This window comes from Cupressus sempervirens, chromosome 3 (assembly GCF_028749045.1).
Source record: "Cupressus sempervirens isolate cs-2001-9-10 chromosome 3, ASM2874904v1, whole genome shotgun sequence".
In the NCBI taxonomy this organism is placed as follows: Eukaryota; Viridiplantae; Streptophyta; class Pinopsida; order Cupressales; family Cupressaceae; genus Cupressus; species Cupressus sempervirens.
In genome coordinates this window covers 697,821,228-697,847,145 of record NC_143120.1, presented here as the reverse complement: position 1 = coordinate 697,847,145, position 25,918 = coordinate 697,821,228, and positions in this window count along the sequence as shown.

Below are 25,918 nucleotides of genomic sequence, written 5' to 3'. Positions count from 1 at the left end.
CAGGGCCCCTCTTATTGTGTATTGTGTGGTAAGGGAGAGGAGTCTGTCTCCCATCTGTTCTTCCATTGCTCCTATTCTACTCAGATATGGCACCTTTGGTGGAGCGCTTGGGGTTGCTCTTGTCGGCATGCTTCCTCTTTGCCTGAGGTTTGGGCCCACTTGGGTAGTGCTCCCTCTAAGTCTTCTTCTCTCTATGCTGCTTGGATTGCTGGCCCATCTTTCATGCTTTGGCATATCTGGTTGGAGAGGAATCGTTGCATATTCCAAGATGTTCAGCTTGGTGTTTTGCATCTTTGGTGGAAAATATCACATTCTCTTCAGGAAACTATTCTTGTGAAGTGTGAGCTAGATGGGGGTATGGATCCGGTTGATCTTGCTATTTGTAATCACCTCAATTTTCATTTTCAGGATGGGGCTGCAGCTCATAGGTTTCCTTCTATGTCCAGGCAGCTTCACCATCAGAGGAAGGGTTGAGTTAACCGAGATGGGCACTGGACTCCTCCTCCCTATGGAGTTCTAAAAATTAACACTGAACAGTTCTTCCCATGGGAATCCTGGTCCGGCTGGTATTGGCGGAGTGGCTCGTTGTAGTTCTGGGGATGTTAAATTTTTCTTCTCAGTTCATAAGGGCGATTATACTAACAATCTCATGGAAGCTCAGGTTATTTTATATGTTGTGGAACAGTGTTGCTTGCGGGGGTGGAGTAAGATTATCTGTGAGTCTGATTCCCAGGTGGTGGTGAACATGCTTTCTTCGCAAGAGCTTGAGGATGTTAGTTGGCAACTGGCCACTATTGTTAAGAAGATTCTTTTCTTCTCTTCCTCTTTTTAGTTCATTAGGTTCACTTATATTCCTCATGAATGGAATAGAACTGCTAATTATTTAGCCAAATGGGAATCTAGTCATGATCCGGGTTGGAATATTAGGGATAGGAGGCAATTGTCCTTTGAGATGGTGCAAGAATTTGATGATCTTGTTGCTCAGGATCGAGCTCCTTGTTGAGCTCTCCTTGTTGTATTCCTTTCTATCTTAATAAATTTTTACCCCTCTTTTTGCACAAACTCATGGCAAATGTAGTACCACTGGCGATGACTTGAGGAGAAATGATCACCAACATCCTACATATTCATAGCTTGACATGCCATAACATTTAAAACCATCACAAGAATAGACAAAGATGTGTGTTATACATCCACATTAATGGAAGCAATGTTGCTCGGTGTAAATATAGAGAATGAATTATCTTTGGCAGTGGTAATAATTGTATACCCAATTACCCAAAAAGATCGATTGGTCAAATATATGGGTTTCCATTATGATACAAGGTAGTCAACCCATCATAAACAGATTTTTCTATTTCAGATGATGATCAAATCACAGTGAATGTGAAAGCATCAATATGAAATATTGTTAATGTTCACGGTCTAATGCAACAAAGCCTATATAAATGCAGCCCAAGCACGAGCTCAACCATCATGGAAAGAGACACATTGTGAATTTTTTGAAAATCCAATATGGTCATGAACCTGATAAATTATGATAGCAGACACCAGAAGTTCTCCCAAATAAAATGGACTCAGTTTTAGTCTCCAAGTTAGAAAAGGAAAAACATGAGAAGCATAGGTTGAAGTGATATGGGAGACAATAATCATATCATGGTAATAATAAAAAAGCTAATAGGTATGGAATGAATCTCAGAATGAAGTAGAGTGAAATGTTAATAACTAACTTTTTCCAAGAATTAGTTTTGGGGAAAACTGAAAAGAAAATTCTAAGAGAAGAAATAAATATGCAACCTGAAATAAGAGTGGGTTCCAGTTTTTGCCAGGAAGGAGATTGCCTTTTCTGCAGACTTTGGGCTTTAGAGGAGGGAGTTTTCTACTCTATTTTGTTTTATTTTTAATGTAGAGGAAGGGGATTGTATTTCTCTATGGACTTTTCTGTGGACTTTGTGTTATAGGAGGGTAGATAATTTTATGAATGAATGATTAGTGTATGTCAAGGGACAAATTTTTCATTTTTTTGTTGTGTTTAAAGGAAGAAAGTTTTAGTATATCAGAATTTTGGGTTTGTGTATTAGCTTTCTAGTCAATGTCAATCTTTGAATTACCTTGATTGTCTCAAAATGCAGTTTGATGCATACAATTATTGCCATGATTATTATTAATACTTTGGGCTTTGTTATTCATGTGTTTGAAGCAAACAATTTGTCTTTCTTTCTACATTTATCTTATAATGTAATGATCGAGTAAATGATCTTTGTATCATTTTCTTATTAATTTCTTTTAGTTAATTAGTTTCCTCACATCTACGTCATGTTTACGAGTGGATTTTTGTCTACCTTTCGTGCTTTTTGATTAAAATCATCTATGTTTGTAATTCTATAAATTCATTGTAAATCATATATGGGGATTTGTACTTAGATAAGTTTAGAGGGTGCTTATGCTCTTCAATAGAAAATTGACCCAAATGTTAGTACATATTTAGTCTTTCTATCTGACCATTTTGGAGTTAATTTGTATGTATTTCTTTGGAGGACAATCTGTTCACTAACAACATTAATATACATAAAAAAGGAAAAGAGGTTACAGTTAAAAGTTGACACCATGGAGAAGCATATGGGTAAAGTTTACGAAAAGAAAATCATAGATTGAATCGACCAATTAGTAAGAAGATGAAAAATCAAGGAAAAATCTCAACAAATTAGGAATGCAAAAAATATTTGAAATTTAGGAGAAAATAAAAGAGGCACTTTTTTTTTATTGTATAATACGAAAAAAATCATAAATTATTATTTAAAAGTCCATGTGCAAAGTTTAGGACCAAAAGTTTAAACATAATCTATCTAGTTTTTCTCAAATATTGTATTAGTAAAAATATTTTCTATGTTATTTTCTTAGGCTTGATTCTTACATCCTTGAATTTTGAGATAGTATTTTGTAGGTTTTAGGAACATATTCAAGACATCATAATGCAGGATCAGAATATAAGTTCATTTAATATTCTTATGTTTAATTTGTATGCACACACTATAATTCAAGGATGTAAATCAACTAAAAATAAATTTAAAAAATAGATTTAATACTATTAGTTGATGGTAATAATTATCATACATTAATATATTCTCATAAGAAAACATCATCTCCATGCAATATCATAAATTGGGCATATGCCCACACATCATGCACATGATCATCATTTAAAACTTAATTTCCTAATTCATATGAATTACAAAATCTTCATTATATATCATTTGGATGACCACCAATGTATTCCATACTATAAATAAGTCAATAATCTTAATAAAAAGTTAACTTGAATCATTTGAGAGCTATATTTACCTACTCATATGCTGCTCTGTATTTTGATTAAATAATGAATTACTATTTCTTGGATACACTGAATTAAAACATTAGAAATTGTAGAAAAATGTATTCTCTCCACTCTTAAACATTACATATCTTTCATCAAATATAAAAGTGTAACATTTATCATGTCAGATGATTGCATGTGCTCTATAACACATGAGAGTATTCTCTAAACTTGTTGTCTATGTGTGATAATGTCTACACACTATGCCCCTTCTTATTCTAATTGAATAATGAATTTCTATTTTTGGATACAAAGAAATGAAACAATAGGCATTGCAAGAAGAGGCATTCTCATCTTTCTTAAATATTACATATTATTCATCAAAAAATAAAGTATATCATTTATCATCATGTACTCTCATATGATCTATAAAACACATACTATTTTTTCAATTTGATGTACAGGTATCACAATGTCATTTTCAACTTTAATATACATAACAATTTATTGATTGGCATAAACTATATTATAGCTAATATAATCATTTGAACATTTCCTTAGGAATATCATTATAAGCAAGAAAAATTGATTCTGTAATTTTATAATTGAAATCACCTAATAATCACCTATGTCTATTTGAATAGCACTACTTGAATATCCAACATGTTCTAATGATGAATTTTTATATTCTATGATGTTCTTGTAATTATTATTTTAAATTCGAGTAAAAATTTAATGCCACTATTCTCACTATGTTGTAACTATTCTAACTACGTTGCATGCTAGTGTGAATGTTGCACTAATTAGACAAGTTAACATCCACTATAGAACATATCAGTAGCAACATGCTCTACTATTAATACTTCCTTAATTTTTAAGGCTTACTTGAGTGGAAATCTAGACCTATATATACAATTTAGACTATAGTTCAATTTAATTGATAATCTAATCCATTAATTGGGAATTGGAAAGGGAATGAGGATTGAGAATTAGAACTAGAATTAAAAATCAGAATGAGAATTAGAAATTGCAATTCCACTTCCCTTTGTTAGTCCCACCTATTTATAGGTGAGACTATTGTTTTTGCCTCATATTTGAGGATTTGTTTGCCTCGAAAATCTTGATGCCTTGAAAAATATTTTACACAAATCCTAATGTCTCCTCATGTGTACTCAAAAATAAAGATTTTTTTTTCCTAAAAATGTTAAAATCTATTATTTTCATTAGCCAAGACAATTTTTCCCAGGCGAAAATAGAATTTTCCATTCATAAAAATTGAAGAAAAAAATCAACGAATCATAGTGTGGCAAATAAAGTTCCCAATTTTGGTGCATTTAAATTAAAAATTTGAATGACACACGATAATAAATTTCATTAATCAATTGCTTTGTCAGAGCTCACATTCATCAATTTCTCTATGTGCGTTGGGGATCGTGTTGATGCAAATATTAACCAAAACTATAATAATTATAAAGTTTGTATAGTGCAATTTTTTATTTTAGATTTTTGTAAATAATTTTTTTTAATCAATCTCAATAGAGCAAATAGTATAAAATTATTGTCACTTTCGGTACACAAACAATGATAAACATATTTGTTAAGATATGTAAAATATATAATTTATTTCTATATTTGAAGTAATTTTATATTATATTTTAATTTTCAATTAAATAATATTTTAGAATTAATTTAGAAATGAATTTTTAATTTATATAAAAATTATTGAATTTAAATAAAATAATAATAATTAAATGAAAATATTAAATAATTATATTTGTTTCGATTAGAATATTAAACATATTTGTTTTATAATGTTTTATTTAAATAATTGTTTTTTCAAAAGTAATATTTTTAAACAATTTTAATAATTATTTATGCTAAAATCATTAAATTTGAAGAAAGTTTTTTTTTTTTAAATGATCAAAATAATTTAAATATTTTATTAAAATTGATTTCAATTTTCAAATACAAGAATACTTTCTTTGCTTTTGAATTATTTTCTTTCAATTAAATTATAAATTTGATAATAATATAGATAGTCATAACTACATTAATAATTATATTTTTATATTACGCTTTTAAAAATTTAATATAATCTTCAACATATATTATAATTTAATAATTTTGACATAATCTTCAACAATGAGTACATTTTTTCAACATATAATATATTAATTTTTCAACTATTATTTTATATAAAAAGTATAAATATACATAATTATATATTCATTGTAATTGGAATTTCAAAAATTATAGAAACTTAGTTAGCTATTTGTAAAATTAAATAATCTATTTTCAAATATTGGGATCTAATTTAAATGTTGGTGGTTTGCTCTAATCTCTCATATCATAATTATTTAGGCTTTTCTTTATTTGTGCACAATATTTTAAACAAACAAAAGGTGGTTTGTGAAGGTTTTGGAATGGAAACTTTGGAACTTTTACAACCTTGAACTTTATGAAGATGCTTTTATGACTCTTTTGAGTTAGGACATGTATTATATTTATGATAATAATAATAATAACTATCACAAGTTAGCCTTTTAATTATTAAAAATTCTAATAATAAATACAATTTAAATTTTATGTGCACTAAATATTTAATTTGAATTAATCTTAATATTATATTAAATAATATATAATAGATCTAAACTATAAATCATGTATAATTAAAATTTAATATTATCTATAATAAATAACAAAATTATTTAAATTTATATTGTTATAGTTTTTCTCTCAAGTTAAATATTAAACATTAGACTCTCAAGTTAAATATTAAACATTAGATTACAATTTATTTTTCTTGAGTACATTTTTTTTGTCAAAGTACCTTTGCAAAATTGCAAGTCTCTTACTTTTTCATAAGGTGGGACTATAGCTGTTACACAATTCTTGTTTCACCTAGGAATATATTAATCCCTTGTTTGGTTTACAAAATCAGAATTGAAATAATGTGAAGTTTATATAAGGAACAACTCTCCAAATACAATATATGCTTCGAACCCATATTGGTGGAGCTTTGTATAGCAATGGAAGACTTGAATTAGAAGGATAAAAAGAGACTTGGTCCTTGCTCCCCTCGTGGCCATAAGCAATAGATCTTTGTAGAAAGGCACGCACCATAATCAATCACAACCGCTTTAATTGCCATGTTTGTTATTGTAAAAGTGATTGCAGCGTGTAAATATTCACTTGTTGCAGTCGTCGCAAGAGCAATCATAACAGACTTGTCTCACTTGAACCCTACTTCTCATCACTTCATTCTTATTTAACCCGTGAAAATAGAAAGTACACTTTGCAAGAGATTACCATAGGATTTAACAATGTGAAGTGCTTACCTGGACTGATTCATCCTTTCACATTGACCACTTTCAAATCTTACTCAAGGGTCAATAGGTGGAGTTTGTTGTGGAGCAAAAAAATGATGACCATGCCAAGGCCATAGATCTTGGGGAAGTATGTAATATAATTGACCATCCTCAAGGATTACACAACCTATCAGATGAGCATTTCACTAGTGTTTATACACTTCATTGTCTTTGTCTCATGTTGGCCTAGTGGTGGAGAACTTGTACTCTTGAAAGAGAGGTCACAAGTTCAAATCCCACTGGGGGGTAGGGTATGTACGCCTCTTTTGTAGCGCCAAGCGCCTCTCAAAAAAGAGTATGAGGTAGGTAGCGCCAAGCGCCTCTCAAAAAAGAGTATGAGGTAGTCCCATATCACTGTCACCATATGTAAACCCAAAAACTATGGCATAGTGTCGTGGACTATAAAACCTACTTACTTTTTTACTTTTTTATATTTCAAAATTATATGAAAATAATTCTAAGCCTTACAAAAGATTATATAGTTTTGTGTGTTGCATAAAGTTCAACTTTATTAATCAGTTAAATCTTTGCAAGTGAGGAATATAACTAATTATGTACTCTTGCTTTGTTTATTCTTATAACCAATCCTTCAAGTTTTGGGTAGTTCAATTTAAGAAATGATTTCATTTGATGTATATACAAATAATAATCTTTGATGCATTAAAATAATTTTCTTATTTAAAAAAGTCAAACTTTAAAATTGTCATATTTGTGAATCTTCAATAGTGATATAATCAATGTAAAGTTATATAAAAAGAAGTAATGTGTACTACAAATATTATATTAAATTTAACAATAAAATTGTATGTACATATTTTCTTTTGAAAATAGTTTACTTTGTGAAAAGATAACATACCAATTTAACTATCTTTACTGAAGCGCTTACCTGGATCTATAAAAGGAAACTGTCCTACATAATACAAATATCCTTCAATCCTGCAAATAGTTGAAGGTTCTCTCCAAATCTCTTTGCGTCTGTGTGGAGTGCTTTTCGCAATTGTCGGAGATGGTCGTAAGGCAGCCAGTACCGCCAATTTCCATTTATTTTTTAGGCAAATCCTCCACCAGAGGTGAAATTTAATGCAACTTAACGGAGAAATATATGAAAATTGCACTTTAAATTTCTGAAATGCTGGGGAAAACAATGTTATTGTGTTGAAATTCGATGTATTATGAGCAGCAGTTGGTCTTTCGATCCAAAAATGATAACAAATTTTAATTTCCTATATGTAATTCTTAGAGATTTCTTCGCTTTCGTAAATCCAAATTATGATGCATCGAGATTCTCCTACGCATGCACATTTATAACTGTCAATTAATGAGATTCATAGCTCAAACGAAAAATGAGTAGTATCACGCTCCATATTTATTAAATTGATGTCAATAAATTATATGACAGCTAATTCTTAACTTACAACTACTGTCCCATTCTTGCCTCGACCAAGAAACAACTAACCGTTTCGGTATGATCACTAAAAAACTTTCATTTTATTTGAAATCGTTGCATCCAATATATCAATAAAAGTTAGCATTGATCGGACGTTCGGAGCAAGAAATATACAGCAATCTAAAACTAATAAGAACAATAATTAAATCAAATTAGGCGTTGCAGACGAAGAAAAACATATGGGGTTCTGGCTACAAGTAGTATCATCACTGAATCTGTTTCGCACAGGATCATTAAAGCAGAATCATCACAGAATCTGTCTCTTACAAAGGGTATTAAGTTTAGATTGCAGCTGCTTCCGCTTTCGCTAATATAATTATGCAGATTATACATGGATCTTATTTGCTTTCAATATCCAACCTTTAAATGTTTCATTTTTCATTGTTCTTCTCTTCTGAATAATTTCAGTTCAAATGTTTGTCTTGGCTTATGCAGCGGAGATGATGAAGAGGAAGATGTTGACAATAGCGTTTGCGTTGCTGCTGAGCATGACAATGGCGGAACGCGGTAGGCGCGGTGCATCAATATGTAAACCCAGCAGTTTTTTGAAGGGCAACTCGCACAAGTGCCTTAGCAACACGACTCGGAGTGCTTATCAGTAAAAGGTTTAGGGTAAAGATGTCCCTCCCGAATGACTCGATTCTCCGTGGGGAGCAGTAAAGATGTCCCTCCCATTGCAAAGTTCAAGTCGTGGGTTTTCAGAAACTGTAACCTCAGAAGAAGAGGTGACCACAACATCAACAGAACCCAACATCAAAGACATTAGTGGCCCATATTTCTCGGCCATCCGCTGCAGAGTGCGGTGAGGAAGACCTCCCAACTGATGTAGATTTCCAATGATGGGCAATGCAAATGGCCCTGGCAAACGTGACAGCCTCCCATTATTTCTCCTCTTCCATCTCACTACAAGGGAGAGAAACACAACAAACACTGAAATTCCCAAGGGCCCATTTGGTTGCTGGAATACAGTCAGAATAGGAATAGGAAATTAGAATATAATTTATATTCTTTGTTTGGTGCGTGGAAGAGAAATGAAAAATAGGATTACGTATTCCTATTTTAGTCCCAAAATGAGCTTTTGTCCGTTCCAAAAAATACTTCTAATTGGAATGGGCCAAGTCTATTAGATTGCTTCAAAATTTGATGCACAAAGTGAGACTTATAGGACTTTCTTTCATAAAATGAATAAATTACACCACTTTTTGTTACTTGGAAGATTACCGATCAAGTTTTCACTTCTACTTTGTCCATTTTAGTTTCTAGTGGTTATTAATTTTTAAAAATATTGAATAGTTTTTGTTTGAAGCAAGTATGTATAACTGACTTCTTATTTCTATCAGACATATTGAAGGACAACGTTGTTACTAGACTAAACATGGGTAGATCAAAGTGGGGTTTTGAGGGTTGTAGAAATCATTTTGAATTGTTTTCTAATTATAGCATTCCTTTTATTATTGAATTGCTGCAATTTAGACTTAAATGCCAAGATTGAGGTGTTTCAATTTTTTAAGATCAACCTACTTCATGCCCTTGGCTTGGATCTATGAGATCTACTGGATACGAAACTGGTTGCAGATTATCAAGCAATTTATTGTCTTACATCAAATTAGACCCATTGGATGATTCTCATTTGAAGCAAACATGTATAACTGACTTCTTATTTCTATTAAACATAGTGGAGGACTGTGTTTTCTATGTTCAATTACAAGCATTGTTAGACTGAACACAGTTAGATCATAGTTGTAGACACTATTTTGAATTGATGTTCCTTTTGTAGTTTTACTAGTAAATTGCTAGACTTTGGACTTAAACATGAAGGCCAAGGGGTTTCTATTTTGTGAAATTCGCCCTCTTTATATTCCTGGCTTTGATCTGTGAGATTTGTTGGATACAAAGCTGGTTGAAGAATATTAGTCAATTTCAAATGGTCTCACAACAAATTACACCTGAAACTTTGCTACAGAACCCATGTTGGTGTATTGTTGATCCTTTTCTTGTCAGCTATGATATGCATCTAGTAGTCCTGTAAAATTCAATTCTGAGTGCTTTCACCTTAATTTTCCATTTTATCAATTCATTTCATTTCCTTATCCGACTGCCAATTAATAGGATCCTGTCAATATAACTAAAAATTTATATATTGACTACAAAGTTACAAACCTACCTATCCTATTACTCAAAAAACTTCATTTTTTCACATGTTCTTTAGAATAAACTACGTTGCATTAATTGAGTTAAATAGTATATATCATAGTTGTTATGTGATTGCTATAATCTGTAATGTACTTATTAATTTTGATTCACTTTGCAAATGCAACATAAACACACTGCATTCTCCAGCAATTATTCCTATATCAACCACTTTCTTGTACTATGTTATAATTATCTTGTAAGAGCAATTCATTTTTTTTAGTTTCCACCTTCCTAGACTCACATCTTTTTTTTGCTCGACTCATGTCACGTAATTGCTGAAAGAGTTTCAATCCATGGAAGTTCTTTCAGCAATTAATATTCATAGGTTTCCTCCTATTTGCCATTCTAATTATGAATGATGAAAACATGATGACCTATCTTAGTGAATCTAAGATCGTTATAGAAGAAGAAAAAGGTCAAATTTAGTGGTCTGTATCTAAAGTGCTTCAACAATACATTTGTAAGATTTAAAATGGTTTGTGGTATTTAGCAGATGAGGCTGTGATCCTTTAAAATATTTTGACTTTCATAATTAGTGTGTATAGGTCATTTCCTAGGCATAGTATTGGTGCATTTGAAACATTTTTGAGGTGAATGCATAGGCCTATATACACCTCCCCTAGGCTAGACCTGTCCTTAGATTGAAGCCTGGACTAAATAGGCTCAGGTACGATAGGGCACTTAGGTGTACTTGGCAACTCAGCCTGCATCAAATGGAGTGATTCATGAGAGAGAGGAAAAAACATAGACTAAGATCCAAGGCCACAAATGAAATCCTTTAAGCCTGAAACTAGTGTCAAAATCTTAGTGCAAAAAGGGTAGAACAAAAAAAACCCAGAACCTTACAAAAGACTTTAATACCCAGAACCATTACCTTAATAAGTAGCATCCCTAGTAAATGTCTAGCTCAAGGAGTGCACAAGAAGCTATGCAATGTGCCATTCTATAAAATAGTTTGCGTGCCTTGTCTATACTTCTATTTTTTTCAAACATCTTAGTTAGGGTAGTTTCAACATTATTACAGAGCTCCCATTTCAGTGCTAGTAGGCCTAGGGATTCAATTATATCCTTTGAGTGGCAGGATTTATATATTGTTTACATAGCTAGTAATCAGGGTTTATATATTGTTTATATAACTCTTAACAATAATATGATTCATGTGACCTAATAGATCAATGTGTTTCCATTGTAGGTCATTCAATGGATCTTATTGATGATATAGAAGTCCAGCCTGAGTTATAGTTAGGAAGATCAAGGTCATGCGCATACTTGCAATTTTGCTTACCAGTCTTGCAGTATTAATAGTAACATCTTTCCAAGAGGCTAGAAGAGATAAGCATAAGCGAAGAAGAGCTACATGTCCTTTTTATAAGCGCATTATCCATTCTAGTAACATAGATTGCCATGACCAAATACACATGAGTAGAGTAGTCTTCTTTTGGTTGGCTAAAATTCTAAGACAAAAAGGGAGCATTCAAGACATGACAAGCATATCACTGGATGAAAAACTAGTGATGTTCCTCCACACTCTTGGCCACAATCTAAGGAATCAAAAGATTGGCCATAACTTTGGTCACTCAAGAGAGACAGTGAGTCAAGACTTCCATGAGGTCTTAAATGCTATAATAGCACTTCATAATGATTATATTTAACCCCTTGTTGCAACCACTCCTCTAGAAATTGCTGGGAAGGACCATTTTAATCCATATTTCAAGGTAACTATATTATTGGCATGTATTTCATTACTAGAGACTACGTATAATAATTTGTATTTGATAGTAATATTGATTATTATAGGATTGTATTGGTGCACTTGATGAAACTCATATGCTAGTTACTATTGATGTGGACATGCAAGCAAAATATCGTGATATAAAGGATAATTTGTCACAGAATGTTTTGGGCATATGTTTGTTTGACCACAAGTTTCAATACCTTCTTGCTGGTTGGGAAGGGTCTATTATAGATAGTCTGGTGCTTGCTTGAGCTCTCTCTAGAGCAGATCCACTTGTGGTCCCCCCTGGTATATTAAGTCATATTTATTATGATTATATTCAGATTAAACTAAATCAAAACTTTAATGATCTATTTCGAGTATAACTTTAATTCTATTTGCGTAGGAAAATTCTATTTAGTTGATGTCGGGTACCCAAATGTACCAAGATTTCTTGCTCCTTATTAGTGTACACATTACCACCTAAAAGAGTTTTACAGAGAAAACCCAATTAGCAGTCCCCAAGAGTTATTTAACCACTGACACTCCTCTCTTAGGAATGTGATAGAGCAGACATTTATTGTTTTCAAGAAACATTTTCCTATCCTGAAGCATGCGATATCCTATAGTATATCTACCCAAACAAAAATTGTTTTGGCATGTGGCATACTACACAAATTCATTACGATGGAGGATGGTCTTCCATCCAAAGTGGAAATTGAAGAGGATGGTGATCGTGCTGGGATAAATGTGCCAATTCTTGAGACTTATGGGATGAATCAACGAGATAGAGATGACTAGGGGAGATTTAGAGATGAAATAGCCCAAAGGTTGTGGGAAGATTGTAACTCTCAAACTTAGTTGTACCACAAAATATGAACATTTATTTGCACTTTGTAGTGAATAGGAATTACACTTTTTATTTTCAAGGATCATTTTACACTTCACTAGTCCAAACTATCTACTATATGCATTATTTCAGGAGATATGTCAAGAAAGGATATATTGATATTGTCAGGGGATTTTACATACCCTAGTTTGCTACTTCCATTTATCCAATTAAGTTTAATATTGCAGCTATGGTCTTTGAAATATTGTTTATGATATTTGATTTTAACTTGAGGTTGCAAATGTTTCTTGGCTATGACTAATATTATTCGTGATATTTGATTTTAACTGAACTAATATTCAATGGAATGAAACAATATAAGTGTAATGCACCTTCATTCATAGATCCACACATAAACACATGGTTTTATTTTTTACAATTCCTTGAAGTTCAACAATTTAGTAGTCAGGCAACTAAAATTCTCTCCAGTTATACACTGGAAATGTTAAATGATACATCACATTGAATCATATCCTTATAATTAGCTTTTCTTGTTTGATCCACTTTCTAAGAAGCATATTCAGATTATCAAGCCATTGTGTTGAAGTCAATGAATATAAGTGGGTGGCCCATGACTAGCAAAATGAGACATTAAATGTGTGCAAAAAAACATATCAATGTCAACCAATCCCTCCTACTTCACCCAATGTATAGTTCAAGGCATAACTGCAGCAACAGTAAACTCCTATTATCAATGCTCAAAACCTACCACACAAATGCATTGTGCTACATAACTAAGTTTCAGTTATATCTTTCTTAGGTGCCTATTCTCTTCCACACTGGTCTTTAAAATGAAAATAATAATTTGGATAGAGATGCTTAATTTAGACTCTTGGTTTACTATATTGGTACTTTTCATTAGAGATTTGTTAATATGAATGCCAATGATAGCTCTTTGTAGAGAAAGAAAAAATTACAAGAATAATAGCTAAGAGAAGAGGAGGAACCATGATCACTTGGTCCTATTGTTAATCTTCTACTAGATGTTTGACATATGTAGATTTATTCAATTGCTTAGAATCTAAATTATTTATTTGTGACTAAATGTTTCTTAAATTTAAAGGAGGCCTTTATTTGTCTCAAAATAGATGACACGTGTTTGTGATGACTCATTATGCTCCTCAATATACTTCAAAGTTGAGAATAATTTTGCCTTTGACAAAGCATGTTGTGTTTATCTACAGACAAACTCACTAATCACACACATATCGGGTGGCTTCCTTCATTACAACCATCGAGCACTATCTTGAATAAGGCCAATATGAAATTGAAATTATATGGAATAACCTTGTCCTCTAAATCAAGGGTTACTTCTTTTTGTTATCATACTCCCTGAGATTATATATGTCATGGGTCCATCGTTTTATGAAGGAGCTCGATACATGAATATTATGCATGGAGAGCCAACTCTGGATGTTTTCATCATGATCATTGAACATGTTGTCGGGAACATTTTGAATGCTTGTTACTGGATCTGATTAATTTATGCTAAATACACTGAATGGAATTATCAAAGACAACAAAGTGATTTTAAATAAGATAAGGAGCATTACAGGTAAAAGAAATGTTGTTTATCCTCATGATAGTAGTTCTTTGCTGCATGTAGCTAATGCATTATCTTTTCTCATATTGTTCATAGTAAACAGTTACTTACTACTAGCATTGATGTGTCTATCAATTTACTATTGTTTTCAAGATGTATTGATTTCACAAAAAAAAATTTACTTAATATGCTTTAATAACATAAGACATGGTAAGATTTTATTTATATATGATTTGAATTGAGAATGAAAATGGAAAACCCTTTGTAGGTCCTTATCCCTTTTTATCAATTTGCTAGTTATTCAATTGTGGTAGTGTCATTTATATCAGCCATATAAGCCTACTTGCTATAGAAACAAAGTATCACACTAATAAAAACTATTTAAATCTGCTCTATAATCTAAATCTACTATAAAGTCTATTGTAAATCTGCCATATAATCTAAATATGTTGTAAAGTCTACTATAAATCACCTCTAAAGTCTAACATGAATCTGCCATAAAGCACCTTAAAAGTCTGCTACAAATCTATCCTACACCTTAGACAACTAACTTCCTAATTGGCTCTATGATTTTTTAACTCTCCAATTGTATGTTAAACAAAAATATAAATTTGCAATAAGTATAGACCTAAAACAGAATAGTTGTTTACGTCAACCAGAGTTGTTTATGTACAGGCCTGAAACATAATAGTTGTTTATGTATTTTGAAGTGCAACAAGACAATATAGTTGTTTATGTGAACCATTATAGTTGAATTTGATTGTTGCTAAACGAGATAGACAGACAACTTACACTATGATATCTTCATGACATGTTGATGGTTTTTTTCAAGTTTTGTAGCTACCCATTGATAGATAAAAGTGTCATTTACCAATCTCTTAACAAGCATGGATGAGGAGGTATGTGTGACTACAATTGCTACTTCAGCTAAAAATGTGCAAGTGGTGTGGTCAAAAGAGATGGAATGTAAATTGATAGATTTGCTCCTTGAGAAAATTCAGTTAGGAAGAAAAGGTGAAGGGTGCTTTAAAAAGGAAGCATGGACTGCAATACAAAGGAAGTCTAATGAAGAAATGAAAATGAATCTCAGAAAGGATAACTTTAAGAATAAGTACAAAACATGGAAACAAGGTTATAGAATAATGAAAGAGTTATGAAACATGAGCAGTTTCGCATGGAACAAGAGTAGTCAATTTGTGGATGTAGATGATAGTGTATGGGAAGAGTTGCTGAAGATAATGTTCTCTAAACAATATCTTTATCTAAGTAAAGTATATCTTAATCAATTGAAATGAAAGTTCTCTAACTTCTAAATTTTTTCAGCATGTAGAGAAAAAATTTCAAAAATGATAGAGTCTACAAGAGGCAACACTTCACCTATTTCAATGACTTAGCAATCATTTTTGGCAATGACATAGCTAATAGAAATGGAGCAGCAACAGGTCCAAAGGCTGAAGATGAACATCTCTTTGAAGAGGTTGTTGATCTTGAAGATGATGTAGGATTTGATACACACATGGAAGATACTCCTCAATTTGATGAAGAAATCCTTCATTCAAACAATTCAAATGCATCTGTTAGACAAAATCCTTCTCCACCATTAGCAAGAAGGCCAAAGAGAAGGAAGCCAAGCATGGCTTCTTCTTTGGAGATCATATGTGAAAGTATTCAAAATATAGACCGGGGCATGACTAAGGCCCATAACATCAATGCTGATAAGAGGGAAGTCAAGCATGATATATCAAGTGCAGTTGCTGCCTTCAAGGCCATGCCTAGAGTTAGTAGGGAGACTTTGATTGTCGCATGTGACTTTTTTACTTCAGAACCTACAAAAGCTTGGTTGTTCATAGAGATGACTGCAGAGGAGAGGGAAAAATATGTTAGATATAAGTTTGGCAGAGTTATCTGATAAATTATAATATTTTTTCAGACTATGTTTGAACTTACAATCTTCATGTTCATGTTTGTCAAACTTGAATGGATTTAAAGCATTCTCAGCTCTATTGGTTCCATTTTATCTTGAAATGGATGAACAATACATGTTGTTTACCTTCATTTTGTTCAACATAATGACTTATAGTTCTAATGAATTAAGTTTTTTTGGACTACTTGCAATAGTTGTTTGTATTGATGTATGTTGTATGTTGTATGCACTATTGTATGTACAGAGTAACTCATCTTGTTGCTATATGGAATGTTGTATCCAGCTAGTACTAGGAATTTGGTGAAATGTATGTTTGTATGGGAAGAGTATTATTGGACTAAATCTCTCCTTTGGTGTGGATCATATAGCTAGATAAAAAAAAATTTCTACTTGACCAAGAATATATGATCAATATTTATAATTCTAATGAATTATGTTTTATGGATTACTTGTAATTGTTATTTGTATTCTTCAAATTGTGATGTGTTGATGTAGGCACTGTTGTGTGTACAAAATAACTTATGTTGTTGTTGTATTCAGCTAGTACTAGGAACTTGGTGAAACTTTGTATGGGTGTCTTTTTTAATCTAGCTTATTTGTTATTTGATTGTAATATTGTATCAATATTCACTATGATTGTAATATTCACTATTAATATTCATTGTGAAATCACATTTACTTGTTGCATATTGCCAGTTGTATTTTCTTAAAAAAATAGAACACCATGATGGGTTATTGTGTTGCATTTAGGTTGTCACTTATAATATTTGCCTATTGTCTTCTCAATTATTCAAACATTTTATTTTTGCATATGAAGAAACAATTATAATTAGTTATTTTCTGTTGCATGCTTTTAACATGCTTTTTAGAGTTATGTTTACATTGATCAGTAGGAATATTTTGTTTATAATTAGTTCGCTATTTATTTTCTCTCATTATATTTGTTCATCATTTATATAGGGTTAATGGCTTCAAATACTTTTCCATTGCGTGATTGTGGCACTAGCACTGTAGTAATGAGGACGTCACGCATAGACCATAACCCTGGGCATAAATTTTTTGTTGTCCAAATAGTTGAAAGGTTGTTACTTTTTTTTAATGTTTATTTTTTATGTGGTATGTTATTGTGGTGAGGACTTATGTAGTTTTGGAATGCAAGGGGATAATGGCTGCAATTTCTTTCAATGGGTCAAGTATGATCCATCTACGTCAATTGCGTTTAACTATACAAATGATGAAAGGAATGGTTGAAAATTGTGCAACGTTTGAGATACTATTGCTAAGGAGATTGCTTCTATGGAAAAAGTTGAAATCATGTTTCAATGATGTATTATTTGTGTTCTAATTGCTATAATCGTAGTATTGGTTATTGGCAGTTTCAGACCAAATGCGTAAATATGGTTAAAACACAGATATTGGAGATGTAAATTGTATTATGACTATGTATACCTGATGGTGGACAAATTAAATAATGATATATCTATTTTGTTGTTATCAACTTCATTATGATTGTGGATACTATTTTATTTATGATTTTGTATATAAATGAGCAATATATGGGTGATGTTATCTATTTATATTAAAAAAAAGTTGAAATAATTGAAATTCCTCATTAACTTCAACAGGGCAACCAAAAATAAATATACATTCTTTGAAAAAATTAATCAAAACAATATTAAACTAAAACAAATAAAATTAGAGGAAAAATAAAAATAAACTTAACCTCATTCCAATTCTAATTTTGTTCAACCAAACAAGGGATTCACATATTCTCAAACAAATTCTAAGAAAACCAAATCTGACTAGAATACATATTTTCCATTCTCATTCCCCATTCCTATAATCATTCTCATTTTCAATTATAATACTCAATTCCTATGCCTGCAACCAAACAGACCCTAAGCCTATTCCAAAAATACTCATTTTGAAATCCATTGTTAAAGAAAAACAAGAAGAGAGACTGCTGGTTTACTTTTGTCAAGCGAGGGAAATGTGTGTGTGTGTGTGTGTGTGTGTGTGTGTATCTATATATATATATATATAAACTACTCCTACTTCTGCCCTCCAATTATTAGAGCATGGCATACTTTCCACATGATTTCTATTCCACTGGTGGTAGAGATGGACTTGTATTGAAATAATCACAATGTCATTTTATTGTCCCCACATATGAAAATGCCAATTTTGTCTTCAACCTTTCAATAGAAAAGATGTGTATAGATGATAGCTCCTGTTGCTTCGATAATTAACACTATGTTTACTTCCAAAACTTTTAATGATAAGAATGATAGTCATTTTTCCTGTTTCATCTTAATTAACCTATTATTTCAGTTTCAAAATTTTCAAAATGGAATTAGCATATCGGACTTCCAATTTGCCTCAAAACTAGGTTTTCCAACTTCTTACTAACAAGTAGAAAATTGAAAATCAAAACCCAGTTGAAAAAACATTAGATTGGACTACTTTTTGAAAATTGCCTTCAACTCCAAGCTTACACATAAAAATGTGTCTTCACATGCATCTTCCGAGCAAAACAAATGGTTCAAGTAAAATCCCAAAAATCGGAATGAAGATTTGCAAAACCTTGATTTGACTAAACCAAGATTTATAGAAATTCATTTTTTAAATTGCACAAACCAAAAGGACTCTAATAGAAATTGTCAGCACCAACATGTTATACTATTAATATGTCCTTATTTTTTAAGGCTTACTCGAGTGGAAAACTAGACCTATATATAGAATTTAGACTACAGTTTAATTTAATTGATAATCTGATCTATTAATTGGGAATTAAAATGGGAATGAGGATTGAGAATTAGAAATAGAATTGAAAATGAGAATGAGAATTGAAAATTGCAATTCTACTCCCTTCACCTGTAATTTGATTGGGAATATGTTGATCTCTTGTTTAATTGACAAAATTAAAATTAGAATAATGTGAAATACAATATATGCTTCGAACCCATATTGGTAGAGCTCTGTATAGCAACCGATCTTTGTAGAAAGGCACGCACCAAAAGCAATCACAACTGCTTTAATTGCCATGTTTGTTATTGTAGAAGACTGCAGCGTGTAAATATCCACTTGTTGCAGCCGCTGCAAGAGCAGTCATAACAGACTTAATCGACACAAGAGGCAACCTCCGACCTGAAATTATCTCCAGAGCTTGTCTCACTTCAACCTTGCTTACCTGGACCTATAAAAGGCAAGTGTGCTACATAATATTATGTTACATGACGATTATCCGCCACACCATGTCCTGCTGATTTCTGGATGGAATGTTATCATCGTTTATTCCAAAACAAGCGCTGACAATCATTGTGACCGTACTCCCGGCAAGAATTTCAACGCCTTGCATGGCGAAAACGGCGCCAATGAAAGCTCCTCTGGTCTTGGTATCCGCATATTCTGACATGATTGTTGCAGAGACTTCGTAGTCATCGCCAATGCCAAACCCTAACCAGAACCTGAAGAAACACAAACACGTTATTACAGTCGCGCACGAACGGCTGAGGGAGAAGCCGGAAGCGATGGAACTGGTGACCATGATCAAAAGTGTAACTCCATAGACTTCCTTTCTCCCCATATCCCGCATACCACCCGCTTGAAAGGGCCACTACGAGGTCGCTGTTCTTGTGAAACTTTCCATCACAAGCGGCAGCTCCTCCTCCGTTCTCATTCTTCTCGAACCCATTCAAAGTCAGCGTGGCTCCAGTCTTTCCAGTCACTCTCGGCGAGCATTTGAATTGTGGGTATCGAACCCCCGACCTGCAGCACTCCGAGTCGTGTTGCCGATTGCACTTGTGCGAGTTGCCCTTCAAAAAACTGCTGGGTTTAGATGTTGATGCACCGCGCCTACCGCGTTCCGCCATTGTCATGCTCAGCAGCAACGCAAACGCTATTGTTAACAGCTTCCTCTTCATCATCTTCACTGCATAAGCCAAGACAAACATTTGAACTGAAATTGTTCAGAAGAGAAGAATAATGAAAAATGAAACATTTAAAGGTTGCATATTGAAAACAAATAAGAACCATGTATAATCTGCATAATTATATCAGCGAAAGCGAAAGCAGCTGCATTCCAAACTTAATACCCTTTGTAAGAAACAGATTCTGTGATGATTCTGCTTTAATGATCCTGTGCGAAACAGATTCAGTGATGATACTACTTGTAGCCATAGCCCCATATGTTTTTCTTCGTCTGCAACGCCTAATTTGATTTAATTATTGTTCTTATTAGTTTTACATTGCTGTACATTTCTTGCTCCGAACGTCCGATCAATGGTAACTTTTATATACTGGGTGCAACGATTTCAAATAAAATGGAAGTTTTTAAGCGATTATACCGAAACAGTGAGTTGTTTCTTGGTCGAGGTAAGAATGGGACAGCAGTTGTAAGTTTAGAATTAGCTGTCATATAATTTATTGACATCAATATAATAATAAATATGGAGCGTGAGACTACTCATTAATGTACGGTTATAAATGTGCATGCGTAGGAGAATCTCGATGCAGCATAATTTGGATTTACGAAAGCGAAGAAATCTCTAAGAATTAAATACAGGAAATTGTTATCATTTTTGGCTCGAAAGACAAACTCCTGCTCGTAGTACATCGAATTTCAACATAGTAACATTGTTTTCCGCGGCACTTCAAAAATTCAAAGTGCAATAGATCCATCTTTAGGCAATAGATCCCATAGCTTCTTATACAAGTCTTCCAACAGTTTGTTCATAATCCCTATATGTAACCTCTAAAAGGGGGTATATTTTCTCACTTTCTGCATCAATTTTAGTAATCTTCAACCAATCATAATAGTGATTACGAGCATCTGTTGCTTCTAGCCTTATAGGAAAAGGGATATCTACCTCCTCGTGTCTATTTGGGTGAGCTTGATTTTCCCTCTTTAATTCATTTTTAATCCAAGACACGTATGCTCTTAATTGAATATCCCCAACATAGAGAAGGGGATTTCATTCCATATCATTTGGAACTGCATGGCTGTGTAGGTATATCTCACACAATTGATTTTTAATGGCAACAAGAGAAGATTGAAAGGTTGAAAGGTTGAGTAAAATTTATGTGGAGTGTCAAGTGATGGATTAAGTCTCTGAGAAATAAGAGTCATATTAAGGATCAAAAATTGCTCCTTTAGGTACAATGCATATATCTGTGTTGGTGGCCTACATTGCATTAACTCTAGTATCATAGATGTTATTTGTGTAACCTAATCTTTTAACAAAATTATTTCTTTGTCCTTCTCAACTATCTCCTAATACTAATAATCAATTATCTTCTACAATTTTCTCTTCTCCTCTCTCCACATTGCCCTTTCTATGATTATTTTATAGTACAAACTAATACTAGAAGTTAGTGGTATACACATGTTTGCTGGTGGAGAAGGTTCCTATTTCTCAATATTGATCCATTTAGGTCCAAGATTGGTTCTTTTGTTCATCATTATGTGCCCTCCCAGTTGGTTTTTTTGTACAAGGTATAATTTCCCTTTCTAGATTATCAATTTCAAGTTCTTGTGTAGCTTGAGCCAAAGAATCCAATCCTTCATTAAAAATTTGTTCTATCACCTTGTTCACAAAATCCATATCAATCTCAAGACTTTCTTCAAGAAGATGCTCACCTGCAATAGAAGGAATGTCTTCCTAGATGTTTTCTTCTTCAAACATAGAGTCCTCCCTTTTTCCTACTTATTATGTCATCATAATTTCATCTTCTTGGGAATAAGAGGAATCTTGATCAATGTCCATTTTCATTGGATCTTTTCCTCTTCTTTTGATCACAAAATTTTGCTTCTTTGTATCTATACTATTTTGATCATCTTCAGTTATAACTTAAACAATCTCTCCATATTGCATATTTTCATCGTCATCTCCTCTTTAAACATTCTCATCATTTTTTATTTTGATGGCTCTTGTATTATAGTTTCACTCCTCTGTTCTAGACTTCTTGACACATTATTTCCCTCAACCCCAATGTGTACCTCTGATTTGATCATCCTATTCTCCATAGAATCTAAGGATTCAACATTAATTATTGAGATCGTAGGGGAAACATATTGAATAGGGTTTCTCTAAAACCACCCACTTCTCCTAACAAGGGTTTCCTAATATAAGAATATGAGCTTTCTTCTTCTTTTTGTGAGCAAAATTTTTTTTAGTTTTATTTGACAACTAATCAAGCTTATTTTCTAAGATTAGGTTTTTTATAAGTTTGATTTCCTCTTCAAACAAATTTAACTCCCATAAGTTTTCAAATTTTCATGCCTCTTATATACATCTCTCAATCAATAATAAATCATTTTTATTTCTTATCAACCCTCTATATCTTCATAGAAACTCTTTCAATGGTTCTAACATCTTTTATTTTTTAAAAATAGCTTTTTAAGGGACCCAAAACCCTATATAAAAAAGAAAGTCTTCAAGAAAAAAACATGACAAAATTCCTAAGCAACAAAAGGCTCCCAAACACAAAAGAGATAGAACATTGGTAGTATCCAAAAATAAAAAGGACTAGCAAAATGCTAGTAAAAAAACCAAGACATGGAACATACCAAGAAATATTAAGATGGATTCTATGTAGCCTCTACAACTTCGCCCTCCAATTGATTCATTTTAAGGGAAACTCTCTTTATGTCTTGAATGTCCTAGGAAGTAATATTTCCCTTCCTTCTCATATTTGTCCTAGTTCTCTTGCTAGGTCTAGTACCCTCCCTCTCTTTATCCTTATCAATATCATCCACATCAACTACCACTCTATCTTGGTGGGTACTTTCCACTTTTTGACTATGGTCTTTCAAATATTTGCAATGCTCTTAATGACTTTATTTGTTAGGATCATAAGTGAACTCAGATTATCATTTAATCTCTTGAAGTTACCTTAAATTTTTCATTTATTCTCTCATCTTGGTCCTTTTTCATGGTATACATGGTATTATCTATCTTATTCAAACATTCAACAAGAGATTTCTTCTCCTCTTCATTCCATAGACTATCATTTCATTTATTCTCTTTAATCATAATGCTTGAGCTTAAACATTATCTCCTTAATCTCAATGAAGGGCCACTTATGCAAATTTAAAGAGTCTATGACAACATTATGACATATTACTAATAAATCATTTGCATGTTCTTTCTCAAGGTTAAGATAATGAGAATCAAAGTTGATTTATTCCCCCTTCCTCGTTAGTCACAAGATGAGAAACTTTAGAGGTTATCTAAGAAGAGGGGATCAAAGTAGTTCTATTCTTAGAGATAGGGGATATGCTCTTCTCCAATTTAGACTTTTCTTTTTCTTTTGTGGCTTATATTAGTTCAATATTGCATCCAGGTATTTCATTCCTCCTTTTAATAACTAGTGCCCAACTCTTCATCATTATAAATAGATATAGGAGATGTGTTAGAGGGACAAGCAAGGGACTTTAAATGCTCATAGATTAGCAATAATTGTCCCTCATGGAGTACAAAATTCTTCTTAGGGAGCTTCTATGCTCCATAATACTAGAACTCATCAAGAGAGAAAAAGAAAGGATCCAAAATTCACACTTTGTATCTTAAAAAGTTAAGAAGCAAAACAAGGTGGCAAAAAGCCCTAGTGAAATGACCATCTAAGGTAAAGTTACACATACTTACCTTAAGCATTGTGCACTATACCAACTTAATTTGAGATGTGTCATAGCTACTCTTGGATGCCTTAACAACTCCTTTCTCTCCTTATCATCTTTAGAGAATTTTCTTGATCACCACATCTAAGAATTCTCTATCCTTGAAAAATTTGGTACCATCCACAAGTAAATCAGTGACCTTGGAAATAAAATTCTCATTAATTTTAAAATTTCTCACTAATACAAAATTTTTCCCACCTTTCAAACTCTATACAAACTTCAAAGCAACCTTAGGATCCAATCCATTGAGGTTTTCAATAAATGGATTCACTCCTCCCTGCTTCAAGATTCTCCAAGTACTGGTGTTGATCCTCAAATTGTCATAGTAGTTAGGTTCAACTCTTCTTCTATTACCACCCATCCTCACATAGTAACTTATGAACCTTATCAATACCAATATAGTAATAATGGATGCATGTAATAGGAAAGCCTTCTATATCACCCACAAATCATAGGAGAAGATACAAAAATGATCTCAGAAAGATCCCATGACTTCATGTTCACTCCACAGCATCGATAGAAAATGCCAACACTGGCAACATGATAATTAACCCATTGAGAGATTAACATATTATGCACATGTCTTGTCACACCTCATAAAATAAATGACCTTCTTTTTAGTTATCTTCCCTTTACCACATCAATTGGTCATAAGCGCAAACCCATTATTAGAAAATAAATCGATCACCACGTACACTTAACTAAAAGAATAAAAAATAAAGACCTTGTCAAGCAAGTTGACAATCTTTTAATCCAAATTTTAATGGAATAGGAATATTTTTGGACACCTTTGAGGCCTTATATATTATTTCTGGGATTCATTTTTTAAAAATACCAATTAAAAATTAAGATATTTAGCAAGTCTTAGTCTATGGAAGACTACAATAGCTTTTACTAATTGGTCCTAGTCTAACAACTTAAGGAGAGTTTTGTCACTAAAAAAAACCTACCGGTATCATCTCTAACCACTCCTACATACCCACAACACCACTGCTAAAAGGAACTTATCACTATCATCTCTAACCACTCTCCCACAATAATATTAATATTAATATCATATTTTAACTCATAATCAATATTCTTGACTTGCACATTATCTCTTATCAATCTCATTTATCTTTAATAGATCTAATGTCATATCCTCAAACATAATCAATAATCTTGAATTGTGGGTGGCCTCAACAGAATATTTGATCTTCTTTAGTTGACTCATATATTTCACCTAACTTTCACCTATAGATAGTTTTTTATCTTTAGAATTTATCTTATCTTTTCAAAACTATGACAATGAGTTGCATGGGTGGCTAGTTTTTTAAACTTTACATAAACTTATTTCAAACATCTACGACCAATAAACAACTCAATACTATGGCGCTTACTACCCTACAACTTCCTCTACACTCTAATTGTAGCCTTTTGCTAATGATTGTGCAAGTTTTCTCATGCTTTGAACATACTTCAAATATAAAAGCAATCACCATTAACCTCTACAATAGCCCTAGCTTTTCTTCATGATGGACTTTAGTTTTAAAATGGCAACTAGCTTTGTTTGATCCAATCTTAGATCTCAACTTTTTCATATGTTCTCAGTATCTTCAATCCTTTTATATGGGAAACTTGCCAATTATAAAAACCACTATTCTATATTTTATTATCTTATACAGATCGCTTGTTTCAACCCTTCTATTACCATTTTGTTGAAGATAAAACCCCTCGATTTCAACTTCTGAAACCTCCTTATCTAATTCTTGTTTGAGATAAAGATAATATAAGATCAAATAAATTTATTAATGTCCAACAGATATGTCAAATATTTTAATCTCATATATTTGTGTCAAAAATTACATCA